This window comes from Eptatretus burgeri, chromosome 6 (assembly GCF_056783735.1).
Source record: "Eptatretus burgeri isolate ZD-2024b chromosome 6, Ebu_testis_v1, whole genome shotgun sequence".
Classification (NCBI taxonomy): Eukaryota; Metazoa; Chordata; class Myxini; order Myxiniformes; family Myxinidae; genus Eptatretus; species Eptatretus burgeri.
Window position 1 is genome coordinate 109,505,572 of NC_140966.1, and position 12,883 is coordinate 109,518,454.

The 12,883-nt window shown below is 46.5% G+C and overlaps 1 pseudogene across 1 annotated transcript in view; it reads right to left on the reverse strand.

Annotated features, from left to right (window-relative positions):
* The window catches only part of LOC147025586 (uncharacterized), a 50,105-nt pseudogene that overhangs the window by 4,230 nt on the left and 32,992 nt on the right, over positions 1-12,883 (reverse strand). Inside the window, exon 4 of the transcript XR_015059583.1 lies at positions 5,056-5,178. The product of XR_015059583.1 is annotated as an uncharacterized LOC147025586 (transcript). The remainder of the gene's footprint in view (positions 1-5,055; positions 5,179-12,883) is intronic.

Below are 12,883 nucleotides of genomic sequence, written 5' to 3' on the forward strand. Positions count from 1 at the left end.
ATTTTAACCGGGGTATACACCGGCCCAGTATACTGGTACTCATTTCGCCGACCTCGGAAGGATGACAGGCTGAGTCAACCCCCTGGTGTATTAATTCAGTGGCTCAACGGGGCTTGAACTCAGGACCTCTTGGATCCCAAGCCGCTGCCCTAACCACTGCGCCAACACCAGGCTCTATTATCATAATTATCATTAAAAAAATCTTTATGATGCTTTGTTTTGCTCCTATGGTGAATTTTTTTTTTCAATCCGACAAGCGATTGCAGAGAAAAACACGAAAGTTCTGTGTGGACAGACAAACAAACAAATGAAAAATCACTCATAGAGTGACAACTTGACGAAACGGAACGGCACTCCGTAAAGAACATACCTCCCTAGGCTGAACAGTTTACATGTTGTATCCCATTGACAGGTCAGATCTGAATCCGGACCTTAACCAAAATCGAATCGGATTCTTCTTGTCACCTAACCAACTCTTCCACCTCGTTTCGTCACAAGTCATCCACAACTTTTAGAGAAATGCTATACGTAGTTTTTGGCCCCATCTCTCAATGGTGAAGAATCACCTGAAAAATTCTTGAATCCGGATCCGGATTCAGATCTTCACCAAAATGGAATCAACTCGTCCTTTTCACAAACTAACCTGTCCACTAAGTTTCATCCGAATCCGTCCTCAACTTTTTGAGACATGCAATATCGTTTCGAGCCCAATCTCTCAATGGTGAAGAATCAGTTAGAAATTAAATAATCCTTGCATCCAGATTGAAACTTGGATCTTCACCAAAATTGAAACAATTATTCGTAGTGGAACTCCCAACCTTTCCACCAAGTTTCATGTGAATCCATCCATAACCATTTGAGATAGTGTGCTATATATCATTTTTGGCCCCATCTCTCATTTGGTGAAGAAGCGCTTTAAAAATTCTTCGATCCAGATCTGGATTCGGATTTTCACCAAAAATTTAGAGTTGCCATCCTTGGTCAGTCTCAGTCTCAGTCTCTCCCTCTCCCTCTCCCTCTCTCTCTCTCTCTCTCTCTCTCCTCCCCCGATTCCTTGAAAACTGTGGCCAAAAATCGTGTGACAGACAAACAAACGCTACATACCAATGTACTTGGCAAAAAAAACACTTTCACCAAGTAAAAAGGAGGATGTAATGTATAGCACGATACTTGCAAAATCCACCCTCCTCATTGTCGGTCAGGTATGGGAGCATGTTCTGGAGCAGCGTGTCGCTGTGTCCACCTTTCACCTCCAGGGGCCTCCATCTGGCCATCCCCCAGGCTGATGCCTGGCCCATCCCCATCTCCCTGAGATCCCGATCAACCTGCTGCAACCACGAGGAACGTGGTCGGCCCATTGGCCTCCTCCATTCACGAGGCTTCCTCGCTGAGAGAATCTGATGAGTAGGATCACCATCAGTAAAACGAGTCACATGTCCATACAGCCGCAGCTGACGCTCACGGACTGTGCAGGTAACAAATCTCATTTGAGTCTCTCAGCAACCACTTATTGGACACAAAGTCTGACCAGCGATAGCCAAGGATTCTCCGAAGAGACCTGGTACCAAAGGAATTAAGTCTCCATCTCAGATCCCTGGTCAGAATCCAAGTCTCACATCTGTTGAGCAAGACTGGAAGCACCAAGGACCTGGACTCGGACTTTCATCCTACTGCACAGGAACCAACAGTGCCACACCCCATGATCCAGTGAATACATGACTCCCCAGGCCCGATCCAGACGTCTATTGACTTCTGGCTCACAGCCAGCAGAGACATGAATATCACTGACAAGGCAAGTGAATCTCTCCTTGACCTCAACATCCTCACCACAGACAGGACAGCAGCATCCAAGATGTCATTGAAAGCCTGGATCTTAGTTTTGACCAAGGAAACTTGTAATCCCAGTGGCTTCGAGTCCTCATTCCGCGCCTCGAGGGCCCCCAAAAGGGTATCCCAAGTCTCCACAAAGATGGCTGCATCATCTGCGAAATCAAGGTCAGAGATCTTGACATTCACAACCGATGCACCGCAGCTTGATCTCTCCGACATCCTCACAAGAATCCAGTCCATACAAGTTCTGAAAAGGTGTGGGGGCCAGTACACACCCCTGACGAACTCCAGTAACAACTGGAAATAAGTCAGAGATGGTACCACCACATCTCACAGCACTCTCAGTACCAGAGTTTAGTTCAGACATCAGATCGATCAGTTTGGTGGCACCCCACGAACACCAAGAATCCTCCAGAGGGCATACCGATTCACTGAATCAAACGCATTGCAGAGATCAACATTGGCTGCAAGCAGCCCCTCCCGAAACTCTCTTCTGCGTTCAGTGAGGACCCGAAGAGCAAAGATACGGTCAATCGTTTACCTCTTTGGTGTAAAGTCTGACTGCTCTGGACGCTGGTGCTCAAGCAGATGGTGGCAAATCACATCAAGAATTATCCGAGCAATGACATTGCCCGGCACTGAGAGCAGCGTCACCCCTCGGTAGTTGTTGCAGTCTTGGTGATCACCCTTCCCTTTCCAGAGAGGGACAACTAGGCCCCTCTTCCAATCAGTTGGGATGATGCCTGTGTTCCAGGCAGAGCACAAAACTGCATGCAACGACACGAGTACAGCATTTCCACCAGCCTTGAAGTTCAGCAGGGACGCCACAGATCCCAGGAGCTTTACCCCATTTCAACCGGTTCACCGCAGCCTGTGTTTCCACAAACGAAGGTGGATCACAGTTGATTTGAAGGTTACCAACAGTTATTGTAACACCCCTGACGTACAACGTGACAGCTGATGGATCAGCCTGGTACAACTGCTCAAAGTAACCGGCTCAGTGGGCCTTCACTTCGGACTCCTCTGTCAAGGGCCCACCACCCTCTGCTCTATCTGCAGTACACTGAGGGATGGGCTTGGATGAATGCAATGCATGAATTCCCCTGTAAGCAGGACGATAATTACTTAACCACAGGTGATGCTCTAACCTCTCACAGATTCCTCGCACAAAGGCCTCCTTGTCCACACTCAGCGCACGTACAGTTTTTCGCCTCAGCTCCTTGAACAGCTCAGATCTACCTTCAGCCTGGCCCTGCGACTCTGGTCAATGGTGTTCAGTGTCCCTTGAAAGACAAAGTTCCACTTTGTCGGATGGTGGGTTCAAAGATGATCTTGAAGGCACTCCACAACTCTTCAGTATTCCCTAAAACACCCAGACCCCCCCCCCCCCCCCAATCCTCAGCCTGTTGGCAAACTCCTCAGCTGCCATCTCATCTTTGAGCTTGTCAACATGCAGCCAAGGATGGGATGGTACCAATCTCCTGGATTTAAGCTGCACCTTAAGAGTTGCTACAACAAGCCGGTGGTCATTCTTGAGGAACTGAGCACTCCGGTAGACCCCTCAGTTCTGGATCGTTCTCCAGCGACCATCAACGAGGACATGGTCAATCTCCTTTGTCACACCGCCAGCATTGGAATACCAATTCCAGCGATGAGCTTGTGGGCGTTGAAACCATGAACCGGCCACCCTAACTCCATGACGTCTTGCAAAGTCAAGGAACTTGGTGCTATTCTGGTTCATAGTTCCTGGCCCATGGGGACCAACACGAGTCTCGTAACCATCCCTATCAGTTCCAGTTGATGCATTGAAATCCCCCAAGACTGGAAGTGTATCTTGCCTGGGGCACTGATCAACCACAGACTCGAGCGTGGCGTAGAATGTGTCCTTCACGGTGAGATCACTCGCCTCAGTCGGAGCATATTCAGAGACCAGGGAAATGACACGGCGGAGTGACGAATCCTTAGTCTCATAATACGCTCGTTGACCGGTTTAACCTCAATTATCATTGGAGTCAAATTATTGGACACAGCGACAGCAACTCCTTGGGCATGGTAACCATCAGAGTGAGCAGACCAATTGTAGGTGTAACCACCCGACATGATCTCACCGCAATCCGGTCTCCGAACCTCAGAGAGTGCTGCAATACCGATGTCCAAACGCTTGAGCTCAGATGATAACAGACAGGTGTTCATCCTCTCTTAGGGATAGGACATTCCAGGCACCCACCCGAAGGGACCGCCTCAGGTTAACCCAAGGAGACCACCGTCTGGTGGACGACACCTCAGCACCACCCCGAGACACAATATCTCAATCTGACCTGAGAATGTTACCCCGTGGTTTCACTCCTATCATCAAAGATTGTGGGTCCCGAAGGCTTTGCCCCAATCCCGTCATCTGGTGAGCTGCCCTGCGAAAGGAAGCTGCACAGGAGGTACTCCCACGGAGTGGGTTTTCAGATTTTTTTTTTGCTTTTCGTATTTTTTGCGGAATGAAGGGTTTTCCGGTGGCCGGAGTGCAAATCCTGCAACCAACCACCTAATAAGAAGTAACCTAACTGCAGGAGGACGTCCGCAGACACAGTTGGGCACTAGATATGGATGGCCGTTGGCTCACAAGGAGCTCCTCCGCCCTTTTACAGGTTTTGTTCTTCATCCTGCTGGGTGTCCATATCATACACCCTCCTCACCAGGAAACCTGGTGGGGGAGACGGTTTAGTCGCCGACAACCCGACCATGGAACAGGTTAGTTTAGGTTTACATGGTACCTGTAGCAACTAGCAAGTCACAGATCTGATCTGGCCTTACCTGACAACAAAGGTCAAGGTCAAATGTTGGTCTGAACATAAAAAAATATATATTTTGTATCATCGCTTAATTTTACCAATGCAGGATCTTAAAGACCACTTGGCCTTCAAAGATGTTTTTGCATCATAATAGTGTACCTGCACTGAAGTTGTGCACCTGGTACTTGATTTGCGTCATTGACCTACTTTTTTCTGATTGTGACCTAATTCTTGATGAGTACTCATCAGGGAAGGCATTTACATTCACATAATGCCTGTTATTCTCGTTATTAATACAAAAACACCGCTAGTTTGCTTTCACAAAAAGCCATCTTGTGGAAGTGAAAATGCTTCCCACAATGTTATTGCTTGGAGCCTACCATCCTCCACATTAACCCACAGTTAGCTTTGCCCTTTCCCGACTCCCTGGGCCCAAACTTACCGGTCTTTCTGAAGCAGAGGAGACGTTTTTGGTAAACTACAAGTCCCCCGCCGGTGCCTGCGGCTAACATCATCAGCAGCACGACGATGCCCACGACGAGGCCTGCAGATCCACCCTTTGTAACTGTGGGTACGTGGAGGAGCGGAAGCGGGGCGATGGGAGACGCGAACAAGGTACCATGTGAATCTCACAGTCAACATCTGATTAACATCCAGCTTGTGCTCATATGGCAAATGTAAATGTAATTCAATTTTTTTTTGGATAAAATGATGAGATGAGATGTGCAACTCATACGTATAGTCCGGACGAGGCAAGGAACAAATGTTGATGCGTGATTTGATCGATAAAAGAGATGAAGTTGATAAGTGATACTCAACGTTGGTCAAAGCTGACGATATGGAAACCAATAAGTCATCCGAGGAGACAGTGACGGTGCTTGTCTGAATGTCACGGTCTCTCACAGGTCTGTATCACTCTGACACTCACTGCAGGAGGGCAGCAAAGATCGGACCTCATGCTTTGTGTTATTAGCCGATGAAGGACACTCGAGCTGTGAATGCTTTTGTATGCTCTGTTCGCAGTTGTAATTTTGGCGATTATGGACTTTCTCAACGACAAATTTTTCTTTCAGTCATGTTCAGTCTTTTCGCAATCATGTTCATGAAAAAAAAACTGGTGCACATGTGTGGTGTAGGCTGATGACACGTATGATTATCTAATGTTAATACGGGACTTTCATAATGACGTAATCCACCCAGAACGCTCTGCATGCATGCACTGAAACTTCTAGAAACAGCGGTCATCAGGGCATGTTAACGTATACCGTGTGTGAGAGATGAGGATTGTTACCTTAAATGGCTCACAAAGCTGCTCGAAAAAGCGGAAAATACTTGGAAAAGTATCCGAGAGAAAGGGCCGTGCCCCTGCACAACAACAAACTTGGAGAACTTTCTCAGCTCACCCAACGAGATGCGATCTTGCAGCCCGTACTGCAGACTCCCTGACGATATGGTCAGGAGTCTGCAATCCAAGGCCCGAATAATTGTGGACCGACTCATTATCGACTCGTATCGGTTTCAGTCGATGCAATAAAATCCTCCAAGACGAGAAGTGTATCTCGCCTGGGGCATTGATCAACCATAGTTGCGAGCGTGGAATAGAACGCGTCCTTCACGGTGAGATCACTCGCCTCAGTCGGAGCATATACAGAGACCAGGGAAATGACACCCAAGGAGTGACGAATCCTTAGTCTCATAATATGCTCGTTGACCGGTGTTACCTCAATTATCATTGGAGTCAGCTTATTGGTCACAGCTGCAGCAACTCCATGGGCATGGTAACCATCAGAGCGACCAGACCAATAGGAGGTGTGACCCGCCATGATCTCACCACTATCCGGTCTCCGAACCTCAGAGAGTGCTGCAATACCGATGTTGAATCACTTGAGCTCAGATGATAATCGAGACAGGTAATCATCCTCTCTTCGGGGTAGGACATTCCAAGCACACGCCCGAAGGAACTGCCTCAGGTTAACCCAAGGAGGTCGCCGTCTGGTGGACGTCAACTCAGCACCACCCCGACACACACGATCGGAATCTTACCCAGGAAGAAAACTACCCTGTGCTTTTCCTCCTATCATCAAAGAGTGGGTGGCCTGAAGGATTTGCCCCATTCCCATCATCAAGTTTGCTGCCCTGCGGAGGGAAGCTGCACAGGAGGTACTCCCATGGAGTGGGTTTTCAATTTTCTTAACGGTTTTCTTATGTTTTGCTGGGTGAAATGTTTTACAGTGGCCGGAGTGCAAATCCTGCCACCAACCTCCAAAAAAGTAACCCAACTGCAGAAGGACGTCCGCAGACACAGTTGGGCACCAGATTATGGATGGCCGTTGTCTCACAAGGAGCTCCTCCACCCTTTGACAAGTTTTGTTTTTAATCCTGCTGGGTGTTCATAACATACACCCTCCTCACCAGGAAACCTCGTGGGAGAGACTGTTTAAGCCTAAGTCATATTTGCTCTCCAGCTAGGATACGGCGGCCGTACCCCCCCCCCCCCAAATTGACAAACGTGCAGCGGCCGCAGAGTTTCTGAGGTGGCCTCAGGGTGGCCCTATGCCGTATGGCTATCTTTTACAGGCCGTAGGGGTCGCCGTGGAATTGTAGCGCGGAGTTATAACTTTTTTCATTTCTACGTTGGCCGTAGCAATTCGACAAGCCAAGCTGTGACGTATATGTGTTCCACGTCGACCGTATGTAGGGCGTACGGTGGGCTTGTGTGATTCGTGCGGCTGCCGTAGGCTCTTATCAATGAAAAATGAATTTTGCCAACCCCCAAAAAATTACGACGGTCGCCGTAGGGTAGTCCTAAGGCGTCCCTGTGTTCAACGTACGGTGGCCTTGCGGTCTGTGTGACTACCTGCGGGCAACACAGGGTCGACGCACGGTTCCCCTACGCCTGCCGTGCGTCCTACGTACGGCCTCCGTGGCAGTCTGCGTCGACCGTGCGCAACTGCTAGAGATCGAAGTACTGTATCGGTGTTTGCCTATAGTACTCCGAACTGGTATATTCAGATATATATATATATATATATATATATATATATATATATATATATATATATATATTATACTTATAGTATATTCACTTATATATATATATACTGGTATATTCCGAACTGTTATATTTTTATTTCAGTAAAAAAAAGAACTGGTATATACTCCCACTCGTTACCGTCCGTCTGGCCGCACGTTCGCCTTAGGGCCCCCCTGCATTCGCCTTGCGGGCACCTTGAGGCTACCTTGCGTCTGCCTTGAAAATTATATGGCCGCCACAGGGACGCCCTAAGGTCATCATGCGACATCAAATGAAAGACCGTACGGCACCCCCACGTTTTCAGTCTCCACAATTTCTAAATATGCCATGCGGCTCCCCGAAAAATAAAAACATATGTGACTTCAACATTGTGTGACCGTGGAAATACTGCGGCCGCCCTATAATTGCTAGTGGCCATAGCTTTTGTAGACCCTACGGCCGCCGTGCCAAATGTGACTTAAACCTTAGTCGCCGACAACCCGACCAGGGAACAGGTCTGTACAGGTTTTCATGGTCCCTGTTGCAAGTCACAGATCAGATCTGGCTTGTGCTGTGAGTGATTATCAACAAAGTGATGGCAACCAACTGTTCGACAAAGCCTTTGCTCATGATGTGGAAACGCACAAAGCCTGTGTTCGTGATGTGGAAACGCACAAAGTCTGTGTTCGTGATGTGGAAACACACAAAGCTTGTGTTCGTGATGTGGAAACACACAAATCTTGTGTTCATGATGTGGAAACACACAAAGCTTGTGTTCGTGATGTGGAAACACAGAAATCTTGTGTTCGTGATGTGGAAACACACAAAGCTTGTGTTCGTGATGTGGAAATACACAAATCTTGTGTTCGTGATGTGGAAACACACAAATCTTGTGTTCGTGATGTGGAAATACACAAATCTTGTGTTCGTGATGTGGAAACACACAAATCTTGTGTTCGTGATGTGGAAACGCACAAATCTTGTGTTCGTGATGTGGAAACGCACAAAGCTTGTGTTCGTGATGTGGAAACGCACAAAGCTTGTGTTCGTGATGTGGAAACACACAAAGCTTGTGTTCGTGATGTGGAAACGCACAAAGCTTGTGTTCGTGATGTGGAAAGGCACAAAGCTTGTGTTCGTGATGTGGAAACACACAAAGCTTGTGTTCGTGATGTGGAAACGCACAAAGTCTGTGTTCGTGATGTGGAAACACACAAATCTTGTGTTCATGATGTGGAAACACACAAAGCTTGTGTTCGTGATGTGGAAACGCACAAAGCTTGTGTTCGTGATGTGGAAACGCACAAAGCTTGTGTTCGTGATGTGGAAACACACAAATCTTGTGTTCATGATGTGGAAACACACAAAGCTTGTGTTCGTGATGTGGAAACGCACAAAGCTTGTGTTCGTGATGTGGAAACGCACAAAGTCTGTGTTCGTGATGTGGAAACACACAAAGTCTGTGTTCGTGATGTGGAAACACACAAATCTTGTGTTCATGATGTGGAAACACACAAAGCTTGTGTTCGTGATGTGGAAACGCACAAAGCTTGTGTTCGTGATGTGGAAACGCACAAAGCTTGTGTTCGTGATGTGGAAACGCACAAAGCTTGTGTTCATGATGTGGAAACACACAAAGCTTGTGTTCGTGATGTGGAAACACACAAATCTTGTGTTCGTGATGTGGAAAGGCACAAATCTTGTGTTCGTGATGTGGAAACGCACAAAGCTTGTGTTCGTGATGTGGAAACACACAAAGCTTGTGTTCGTGATGTGGAAACTCACAAAGCTTGTGTTCGTGATGTGGAAACGCACAAAGCTTGTGTTCGTGATGTGGAAACGCACAAAGCTTGTGTTTGTGATGTGGAAACGCACAAATCTTGTGTTCGTGATGTGGAAACACACAAAGCTTGTGTTCATGATGTGGAAGCACACAAAGCTTGTGTTCGTGATGTGGAAACACACAAAGCTTGTGTTCGTGATGTGGAAACGCACAAAGCTTGTGTTCGTGATGTGGAAAGGCACAAATCTTGTGTTCGTGATGTGGAAACACACAAAGCTTGTGTTCGTGATGTGGAAACGCACAAAGCTTGTGTTCGTGATGTGGAAACGCACAAAGCTTGTGTTCGTGATGTGGAAACACACAAAGCTTGTGTTCGTGATGTGGAAACACACAAAGCTTGTGTTCGTGATGTGGAAAGGCACAAATCTTGTGTTCGTGATGTGGAAACACACAAAGCTTGTGTTCGTGATGTGGAAACGCACAAAGCTTGTGTTCGTGATGTGGAAACACACAAAGCTTGTGTTCGTGATGTGGAAACACACAAAGCTTGTGTTCATGATGTGGAAACGCACAAAGCTTGTGTTTGTGATGTGGAAACACACAAAGCTTGTGTTCATGATGTGGAAACACACAAAGCTTGTGTTCGTGATGTGGAAACACACAAATCTTGTGTTCGTGATGTGGAAAGGCACAAATCTTGTGTTCGTGATGTGGAAACGCACAAAGCTTGTGTTCGTGATGTGGAAACACACAAATCTTGTGTTCGTGATGTGGAAACACACAAAGCTTGTGTTCGTGATGTGGAAACTCACAAAGCTTGTGTTCGTGATGTGGAAACGCACAAAGCTTGTGTTCGTGATGTGGAAACACACAAATCTTGTGTTCGTGATGTGGAAACACACAAATCTTGTGTTCGTGATGTGGAAACACACAAATCTTGTGTTCGTGATGTGGAAACACACAAATCTTGTGTTCGTGATGTGGAAACGCACAAAGCTTGTGTTTGTGATGTGGAAACGCACAAATCTTGTGTTCGTGATGTGGAAACACACAAAGCTTGTGTTCATGATGTGGAAGCACACAAAGCTTGTGTTCGTGATGTGGAAACACACAAAGCTTGTGTTCGTGATGTGGAAACGCACAAAGCTTGTGTTCGTGATGTGGAAAGGCACAAATCTTGTGTTCGTGATGTGGAAACACACAAAGCTTGTGTTCGTGATGTGGAAACGCACAAAGCTTGTGTTCGTGATGTGGAAACGCACAAAGCTTGTGTTCGTGATGTGGAAACACACAAAGCTTGTGTTCGTGATGTGGAAACACACAAAGCTTGTGTTCGTGATGTGGAAAGGCACAAATCTTGTGTTCGTGATGTGGAAACACACAAAGCTTGTGTTCGTGATGTGGAAACGCACAAAGCTTGTGTTCGTGATGTGGAAACACACAAAGCTTGTGTTCGTGATGTGGAAACACACAAAGCTTGTGTTCGTGATGTGGAAACGCACAAAGCTTGTGTTTGTGATGTGGAAACACACAAAGCTTGTGTTCATGATGTGGAAACACACAAAGCTTGTGTTCGTGATGTGGAAACACACAAATCTTGTGTTCGTGATGTGGAAAGGCACAAATCTTGTGTTCGTGATGTGGAAACGCACAAAGCTTGTGTTCGTGATGTGGAAACGCACAAAGCTTGTGTTCGTGATGTGGAAACACACAAAGCTTGTGTTCGTGATGTGGAAACGCACAAATCTTGTGTTCGTGATGTGGAAACACACAAAGCTTGTGTTCATGATGTGGAAACACACAAAGCTTGTGTTCGTGATGTGGAAACACACAAATCTTGTGTTCGTGATGTGGAAAGGCACAAATCTTGTGTTCGTGATGTGGAAACGCACAAAGCTTGTGTTCGTGATGTGGAAACACACAAAGCTTGTGTTCGTGATGTGGAAACTCACAAAGCTTGTGTTCGTGATGTGGAAACACACAAAGCTTGTGTTCGTGATGTGGAAACGCACAAAGCTTGTGTTTGTGATGTGGAAACGCACAAATCTTGTGTTCGTGATGTGGAAACACACAAAGCTTGTGTTCATGATGTGGAAGCACACAAAGCTTGTGTTCGTGATGTGGAAAGGCACAAATCTTGTGTTCGTGATGTGGAAACACACAAAGCTTGTGTTCGTGATGTGGAAACGCACAAAGCTTGTGTTCGTGATGTGGAAACGCGCAAAGCTTGTGTTCGTGATGTGAAAATACGCAAAGCTTGTGTTCGTGATGTGAAAACTCACAAAGCTTGTGTTCGTGATGTGGAAACACACAAAGCTTGTGTTCGTGATGTGGAAACGCACAAAGCTTGTGTTCGTGATGTGGAAACACACAAAGCTTGTGTTCGTGATGTGGAAACGCACAAAGCTTGTGTTCGTGATGTGGAAACGCGCAAAGCTTGTGTTCGTGATGTGGAAACACACAAAGCTTGTGTTCGTGATGTGGAAACACACAAAGCTTGTGTTCGTGATGTGGAAACACACAAAGCTTGTGTTCGTGATGTGGAAACGCACAAAGCTTGTGTTTGTGATGTGGAAACGCACAAATCTTGTGTTCGTGATGTGGAAACACACAAAGCTTGTGTTCATGATGTGGAAACACACAAAGCTTGTGTTCGTGATGTGGAAACACACAAATCTTGTGTTCGTGATGTGGAAAGGCACAAATCTTGTGTTCGTGATGTGGAAACGCACAAAGCTTGTGTTCGTGATGTGGAAACACACAAAGCTTGTGTTTGTGATGTGGAAACTCACAAAGCTTGTGTTCGTGATGTGGAAACGCACAAAGCTTGTGTTCGTGATGTGGAAACGCACAAAGCTTGTGTTTGTGATGTGGAAACGCACAAATCTTGTGTTCGTGATGTGGAAACACACAAAGCTTGTGTTCATGATGTGGAAGCACACAAAGCTTGTGTTCGTGATGTGGAAAGGCACAAATCTTGTGTTCGTGATGTGGAAACGCACAAAGCTTGTGTTCGTGATGTGGAAACGCACAAAGCTTGTGTTCGTGATGTGGAAACGCACAAAGCTTGTGTTCGTGATGTGGAAACACACAAAGCTTGTGTTCGTGATGTGGAAACACACAAAGCTTGTGTTCGTGATGTGGAAACGCACAAAGCTTGTGTTCGTGATGTGGAAACGCACAAATCTTGTGTTCGTGATGTGGAAACACACAAAGCTTGTGTTCATGATGTGGAAACACACAAAGCTTGTGTTCGTGATGTGGAAACACACAAATCTTGTGTTCGTGATGTGGAAAGGCACAAATCTTGTGTTCGTGATGTGGAAACGCACAAAGCTTGTGTTCGTGATGTGGAAACACACAAAGCTTGTGTTCGTGATGTGGAAACTCACAAAGCTTGTGTTCGTGATGTGGAAACACACAAAGCTTGTGTTCGTGATGTGGAAACGCACAAAGCTTGTGTTTGTGATGTGG